The 8,175-nt window shown below is 54.0% G+C and overlaps 1 protein-coding gene across 3 annotated transcripts in view; it reads right to left on the reverse strand.

Moving 5' to 3' along the window:
* The window catches only part of PIK3R5 (phosphoinositide-3-kinase regulatory subunit 5), a 45,068-nt gene extending 37,183 nt beyond the window's left edge, over positions 1-7,885 (reverse strand). For all 3 annotated transcript variants that reach the window (XM_072351753.1, XM_072351751.1, XM_072351752.1), the window contains exon 1: positions 7,785-7,885. The gene's annotated coding sequence lies outside the window, so the exon portion shown is untranslated. The remainder of the gene's footprint in view (positions 1-7,784) is intronic.
* Positions 7,886-8,175: the final 290 nt, after the last annotated feature.

Here is an 8,175-nt window from a genome sequence, read left to right on the forward strand (position 1 = left end):
TCAGCCATTTAAGAGGAAGATGATCTCAGAAGCAAAATGATGAGCAGCTGTCCTGATTTGAATCAAAGAATCGCAGTTACAGGGACTGAAAGGGACCTCTGGAGGCCCCCCACCACAGTGGGTTCCCCAGAGCAGGTTGCACATGAAAGTCCAGGAGAACTTTAAATATCTGCAGAGGAAGAGGGTCTATCACCTCTCTGGACAGCCTATCCCAATGCTTTTATCATCTTTCAAGTAACAAACCACTGTCACCCTCATTTACAGGGGATACCTTCAGCTTCATGGATCCCCTGAGGAATCCCACCAGTATATTCAGAATTTGGCCCTGGGAAGTCAGAGCTGCAATGGGAGCTCTACCACTACCACCTCCCCTTATCAGCAGTACTGGCAGCAAACAAAGGTGTGGGGTGAAAACTGAGCAGAACCTTTGTCCATCTCTGTGGTCTCATGAGAGCTGATGGGAGACATGAGAACAGCAGCCTCTCGTGGGCTGGTACCCATGGGTAGCTAATTACAGTGGGACAATACAGCCACCTTCCTTGGCCCTGAGCAGACCAGCAGCAGCTTTTAGAATCCAGGGGGCCCCCCAGAGACATAAATCCAGGAGAAACTGAGTGAGGACTGCAGTATTTTGCAGCTATTTTGCAGCTCAACCTGGACTCGGACAAGCAGCTGTTTACTGCTTCCACATTCAGCCTGCATTTTGGAGTAACTGCATTTTCTTGAGAAACAGAAATAGCATGTGATGCATTGCATTGACTCATGCAAGCTGAAGGCACCAATTATTCTGGGACTTTCTGCAAGCAAGAGGTTTTGGTAGCTCGAGGCTCTCTCTGGCCAGGAGCACAGAGGTGGCAATGGTAGCCCCTGCCACCAGCATCTGCATCTCCCTGGCACCCAGATTTGCTCCTAGCTGGTCTTTGAGGGGTTCAGAAGGCATCTGCACCCCCAGCCCCATCCATAACCACTCAAAGGACTGCATGGGTTGGCCAAAACTCAGCCAGTGTAAGAAAAGCCTCTGTTTTTCTCATCAAAAACCAGCAGAAATGACAGACATCTGAACTGAGTAAGAAAAGACCAGTTAGGCATACTCACTTTTCAGAGAGGAAATGTGCTTGTTCCTGGCATCGATTATGAAAACCCCTCACCACATGATGCAAGAGTTAATTTTAGCTCCTATCAGCCTTTATCAAGAGAGTAAAGGTTGAAGATTCACCCAGAGCCACAGCTGATGACAGGCAGAGCCAAGTGAAGCCCCAGCAAGATGCAGGTTGGAGATAGCACTGGGCTCTGGCACAGCCCAGCTGGGCTCTGTCGTCAGCACAGCAGGGAAGGTAGAAGCTCAGCAGAGAAGCGGCTGGTTGAGTGGTTCCTCCCAATGCTCCCCAGGCTGACTTCAGCCCAGGGGAGAGGATCACAATCTGTCCCTTTGGGAGGCTTCCAAGGGTCACTCCATGGGCCAGAGGGGACAAGACTCCAAATATTTCCATGTTCAGCAGGAAGAACCTCCCAAAGACATGCAGCTATTTCTTCTTCTTGGGAGGGAGCCCAGCACTGGCTACCTGTGGGCATGGATCTCAACTCAGGGGATTCCCAGGGCAGCCATTGGGTACATGGGGCTCCTTTGGGCATGACCCTCAGGAAAATACCACATATTTACAGTGGAAGGTCACACGTAGTGTATTTAGGATAGCATCAAACATGTGGAAGTGGCAATACCACAATGTAACAGAGAAAATTCCATTGGCTTCTCTTCATCCCACCAACTCAGCACTTTCTTCTGCCTCTCCAGCCTCTCCCTAAGACTTCTTGTTTCTCTCACAGGAACACGTCGTGTTTCTCCCTACTCTGCTTCACTATTTCTTGGGGTTCCCTTTTATGCCTTATTTTTAATGCTGCAAAACCATTTGTCATCCCTGCTGGGGCCAAAAACCACCCCTGTGCCCCAGCTGAGCAGAGGAACACAGAGCCCACCCACCCAAGGGTCCCTCCGAATGCAGACCCCAACCTCTGCCCCTCACAACCTTTCCTCCAACCCCCTTGGGATGAAGGGCAACAAGAGCCCACACTATTTCCTCCAGCCTATTCAGAAAAAAACAAGTTTACATGTGAGATTTCCATTGGCTCCACCTCTGCTTGATTACTCCAGCCGTGAAACAAAGCAAGTGAGAGACAAAGCACTGCACACAGGCAGCGTGATCATTCCAGAGGGCTTTATGTGAGCCTTATGCCAAGCCCACTAAATAGATTAACTTACAGCATAAACAAGCAAGTAAATCTTTCCCCCAAAGCCCTGTGTATCCAAAGGAAGCTTTAGAAGTTACTTCCTGCCATTGTGGAGGCCCTGCTGGGAACCCAGAAGTATTTTCAGTCCCTACCATGGTTGCCCAAATACTTCAGTTCCCTTCCAGCACCGCTGGCAACATCACATATGACAGATGATGGTGAGGATGGTTTTGACTGTTCCCTATCACACTTGGGCCAATGGCAAGTGAGGCAATGACTGACACTCACTTCCAAAGCTCACCAAAGCATGGAGCTTGCTTTGGGCAGAGGGGCTGGTACCACCCTAACCAGCTCCCAAGCAGAGCAGAAGTCACCAAGCCCTCCCAGTGTGTCACAGGAGCGAAGGGTGCACAAACCCATTCAGCAAACACAGCCTGACCTCCTTCCAGTCCTCGATTCCTCCCATGATGAGCAATGCCCTCATCCCAACTCATCACCGAGAGACAAGCCTCCAGGAACTAAGTTGCACCAGGGGATGTTCAGGTTGGATATTAGGAACAATTTATACTCTGAAAGAGTGGTCAGGCACTGGCACAGACTGCACAGGGAGGTGGGGTGTCACCATCCCTGGAGGTGTTCAAGCACAATGGAGATGTGGCACCAGGGGACCAACCCCAGAGTAATTTGCACCTGGAGAGCATCTGGTGGGAACATCAAGCTTGTTAGGTTTGCTTGTCATCCAGCTGATCAATCCAATGAGGCAAACCTCAAACAGGAGTCTCTTAGGTGAGCAGGATCCATGCCCAAGAAGAGGCAGCAGCAGCAGCATTACCCAGGCTGGACATCATTCAGTCACACACAAAGCACCCACAGCCAAGTGCCACCTAAACTTCTTTACACAGCCCCACATGCACCATGTTGAGCTGATCAACACAAAGGCACCGAGAACAAGGAAACATTTGTCAAGTTTCACGTGGAAAGACTGCCAGAAACAATGAGAAAAGGGAAATGCCACCTGAAAGGATGAGTGCTGCTTTGCAGAGAAGCCTCAGAGCTGAGGGGGGTTTAAATAGACACAGAGCAAGGGGGGAAGCAGCTGAAAGGGGAAGCGCTTCATCCTAATTTGAGACCAAACAAGAACGGGTTGTGTGGAAGGGGTGAAAAACTCTTGCAAGTTTGAGACAGGCACAGTCCTTCCTAAGTGAGCCTGTCCATGCAGCACTGCATCTGAACATGGACACGGCTTTAATCCTAAGGCTGCGTACCGGGTATTTCAAGTGCTTTGATGTCACAGTACAAGAAACTCGAAGAAAGAAAGAAAAAAGAGGCAGATTCCCCACTGCAGCACTGCTGGGGACGGTCACAAGATCAGGCTCGGAGCTGACACTGTGACCACAGCAGGACAACACTCCTGCACATCCTGCGTTCCCAGGCGTCCTCATCACGTGTGCAGCTCACTTCTGCTTCAAGCCACCCCAAACAGGGACAAAGCAGCGTCTCAGGAGCTGCCATCACCTCGAGCAATGTGGGAATTTGGGGCAATAAAATGAGGCATTTGAGGGAAAACCAAGCCCTATTCCTATCAAACAGGTCATCAATGATTGTCACAGCACCACGGGACGCATCGCTCAGTCAGAGAGTGTTTTCTAGTTCCACTTTTAACTCAGCCATGGGGTGAGCGCTCACATCTGTCAGCCAAAAACATCTGCAGCACTTTCCACTGCCCAGCACAGCTGGGAGGCAGCTCTGGAGTTCACTCAGCACCCAGGGGCTGCCCGGCCCCGTTCCGGGAACAGCACAGTGCAGGTGGGAGCACTGAGCCACGCAGCTGCCTGGCAAGCTGTGACTGCTGGGCTTCTCTTACCAGCAGGACACTGGAAGTCGGGTGAGCTCTCAGCAGGTGAAGCACAGCTAAACACAGCAGTCACAGTTGCAAAGGGAGCACATCTGAGCAAGAAAGCACAACGCCACGCTGTGCTGCTCCAGGCAGGAGCGCATCCCGCAGCACTGTGCCGCCTTCTCTTCCTGCTTCACATCTGCACAGGCAGCCAAACATCTTCTGCAGCACGGAGCAGATCACCCAGCCGTGAGCTAAAGTGGCTTTTCTGCTCTTCTTTTTCAACAGCAGAGCTTGAAATCAGAGATGAAGAAGTCTGAAGCAGCTCAGCCTATCCTCTCCTGTATTCCAGATGCACGCGCTGTAGTCACTTGCTTGCCAAACAGGATACAAGACCGTAAGAAAATAAAGCATTTTATCTTCAAGCTTTTCCAAGAGGGTATTAGAAACAATAGGGAGGAAATACAAAATTAACACTAGAGAAGAGCAATTGGCAGAGCCCCTCGTGAGCCTGCTCTTCATTACAAGGCTGCCTATTCAGTAGCATTCATTAGGAAAATCTCATCTCAGAGCCATTCCCAACAGTGTCCCTATTTCCTAATTAAGCTTCGCCAAAGAGCCACGTCTTTTAGCTACAGCGCAGCACACAATCACAACAATTACCATTTCATCACGATCTGGCTGCTGAAAGCCCTGCAATTAAAGCATCCGAGGAGTCCTACAGACATGTCACTGGAGAGACAAATTCTCACACTGCGTTAATTGGCAGCAAAAAGCACGATCCTAACGAGGGGAAGGCTGCTCTGGGGCGAGGGGGATTTTGGTCTCTGTGCTAAGAAATGCACTGGGAGTTGCTGCTCCCCAGGCTCCCAGCCTGGGTGCTGTACAGGTCCTGACCACAGCCCTGTGGGCATCATCAGCTCCACAACCAGCTGTGCCTTCAAGGAGAGCAGAGAGGTACACACAGCAAGACAGACTGAGTGCTGGGGGGTGTGCGTGGAGGTCACCTGGAGACCTCCAGAGATGGCTTGGGATGGGTGGGGACCTCACAAGGAAGCAGCTGGCAATGGGGTTGGTGGCAGATGTCCACACACCAATTCCAGTCCCGCAGTACTGGAGCCACTTAAGGAAGCAGAAGGGAAGTCTTGTAGAGAGGAGTGAGCAGCAGAGCTTGATCACATCCACATCTCTTTTTTCTTCACTGCATTTCCAGCCCCAAACACCTCCCAGTTGAGCATGGCTGCAAAACTGCAGCAAGGGAAGATGTGTCAGGCTGCAATGCAGTGCCTGTGCAGACACATGGTTTCCACAGGAAGCTTATATATCCTAACTTACCGCCCAGCACAAGCTTGAAGCAAGGATGAGAAAGGAGTTTAGAAGCAGCAGAAGCTTCTCACAGCTCAAAAACATCAGGGCACTCACCTGAGCAACTCTCCCCCAGCAAACTCATGCACATTTTCCCCTTGCAAAACGATAATGCAAAAACTGGCAGCTCCAGCACACCCACAACAGCTCAGTGGTCACCCAAAAAAAGAGAAGTTGAAACTGCCCCAGGTGAGCTACAGAATAGCAAGACTGCAGCAGTCCTTGCATTGCTGTACAGGTGTCGTAGCCTGGTCCCCACCATGGCTGGAGCATCACACGGCTGGCAGTCACTGCCACATCCCTCAGCCCCGAAGGCTGCAGCAGTGTTTTGTCTGGATTCAGTTCTTCTTTCTTGGTTCAAAACTCACATCTTTGCTTTCACGTTCGACAAAAGGCACAAGGTGACAGTTTTGGTTTGCTTTTCTCCAAATGAGGGTGGCCTGATCTATGAGGGGGGAGGAGGGTCTGGGCAGCTGCACCCTCCTGCAGCACTGGCAGTGAGCCCCTATCCCAAACCCACCTTGCCACACTACAGCTGCCCCTCCTGCAGAAACACCCCCAGCACTTTTGCCATCCCCTTTCCTCCACCCTGACCTGCAGAGCTGCAGGAGAGCCCATCGCAGAGCAGCACATCCCTGCTGCCAGCCAGGATCACAGTGCAAGGCTGAAGCACACCTCCAGCTCACAGCATAACAAACCGAGCTCTGCACCATCCCGAAACCTGCAGGCACCACCCAGCCCTGCTCCAGGGGATGCCAGCACCTTTCAGCCTCCTCTCCTGCAGTCATTGCAGCCAGGGGATGCACCCTCTGCTGCAGGGCTCTCTTTCTTTATTGTCTCATCTTTCCAGCATTAAGCTTTAATCTGAGCAACACTCGCAGCTCCAAAACACTTTGCAGCCGTGTTGCAGAAACCAATTGCAACTCCATCCAAGTTTCTTTGCTGCGACCATGGAACAGCCAAACACCAGAGCCCTCCCCAGCATGCACAAAGACTAAAGTGTTGACATCCTGCACATCCCTGGAGTTTGCAACCTCTGCATCTAACCAAGATGTAGAAAATCGCTGCAAATCAAGAAACTAAATAAACTGCAGCTGTTTAGTATCAGCCCCCCCAGCCACAGGATGAGCAGCATCAGCCTGCAGCTGCCTGAGCATGTTTTCTCTGCACTGAGAGTAACAGCAGCAGCACCGAAAACAAGCTGCTCTCAGAGTTAATGAGTGCAGAGGGCGAGCAGTGAGATTTTAATAAACATGAAAACAAAGGTCTGAAATCTCTTTTCTCCCACTTTCGTTAGTGATTTGAGTCAGCCTGAGCCCTTTCCTCCTATAGGGCTTGCGCCATCCAAAGCAGCTAACCATGTTTTTGGGTAGGCATCTGCAGCGGTGAGTAGAGCAGGAGGCCGGGTTGTGTCCGTGTGACCCCCCGGGCAGCCCTGCCCACCGAATGGAGCCACCGCACCAAGATGCTCCTTCACGGGCACGAGCATCAGCACGGGGACATCTCGGGGCTGATGCGTGTGCGGACAACGACGCCGAAGAGATGACAAGCGGCCGGGCTTGTCACATCCCAAACCACATCCTGTTGCCACAGCAGAGAGCTGCCAAGGGCGCACCTCCGCCCTGCCCGGCTGCGGGGCCGGGGATGCGCGGAGCAGCGGCGTCCCTGCGGGGGGAGCTCCGCGGTGGTGACACCGGGCGGTGGTGACTCAGTGCCACCCCCGGCAGCGGCGTCGCCAAAACTCCAACCGGGTGTCGGAGAGCCCCCGGGATTTCCCGAGGAGCCGTGTGTACTGGGGGGGTCCCCTGGGGCCGGGCCCCACACCTGGGCCCCAGGCAGCATCTCCGTGGGGCGGCGGGAGGCAAACAAGCACGCAGTCCTGAAATGAGTCAACGGCAGTGCGGGCCGTCCCCACCCGCGGGTTTAGATGGGGGATCCCGAGGGGAGCGGGGGGTGCGTATCGCAGGAGGCGGGGATTGGGGCTGCCGGGTGACCCCACCGCCGCGTGCTGCTCGGGGGCTGCAAGGAGCCGTAGGGATCGGTTCCAGGGGCTCAGCCAGCGTGAGCACACCGCTCCCGGATGATCACGGAGCCCTCAATGTGGTCCCCCCCTCATCACACAGCGATTATCACCCCCACAAAGCATTTTTACACGGCCACCACACCCCACCAGCTCCTCGTTTACACGGACGCTCCCGCTATAAGGAGCCCACCCAGGGGCACCAGGAGTGCAGAGCACCCCGGTTACAAGCTGCTCCCGGCTACACCGCCCCCCAGCCACACCGAACCACCCTCCCCCAGCCCGCACTTAGGGAGGAGGGGGAATCGCAGCACCCCCGTTCACGAGGTTCCCCACCTGGAGGGCGGCAGCCGCCGGGGCCCCCTGCCCATCCTCGCCGCGCCCCGTCGGGCTCCGCTCCGCGCCGCTCCCCGCCGGGCGGCACCGGCAGCACCGGGGCGGGCTCGGCGGGCGGGAGGGGCCGGAGGCGGGGCCCATCCTGCACGTGTGGTCCGGCCGGACCCGCCCAGCCCGCACCTCCGCCCCGCCCGGCTGTTCATTCCTCCTGCAGGGTAGTTTTGTCCTTCCGGACTTTCCCATCCATCCATCCATCCATCCATCCATCCATCCATCCATCCATCCATCCATCCATCCATCCATCCATCCATCCATCCATCCATCCATCCATCCATCCATTCATCCATCCCTTCACCCACCCACCTACTCCTCCATCCACCCATCCATCCAC

Source organism: Excalfactoria chinensis, chromosome 17 (assembly GCF_039878825.1).
Source record: "Excalfactoria chinensis isolate bCotChi1 chromosome 17, bCotChi1.hap2, whole genome shotgun sequence".
Lineage (NCBI taxonomy): Eukaryota > Metazoa > Chordata > Aves > Galliformes > Phasianidae > Excalfactoria > Excalfactoria chinensis.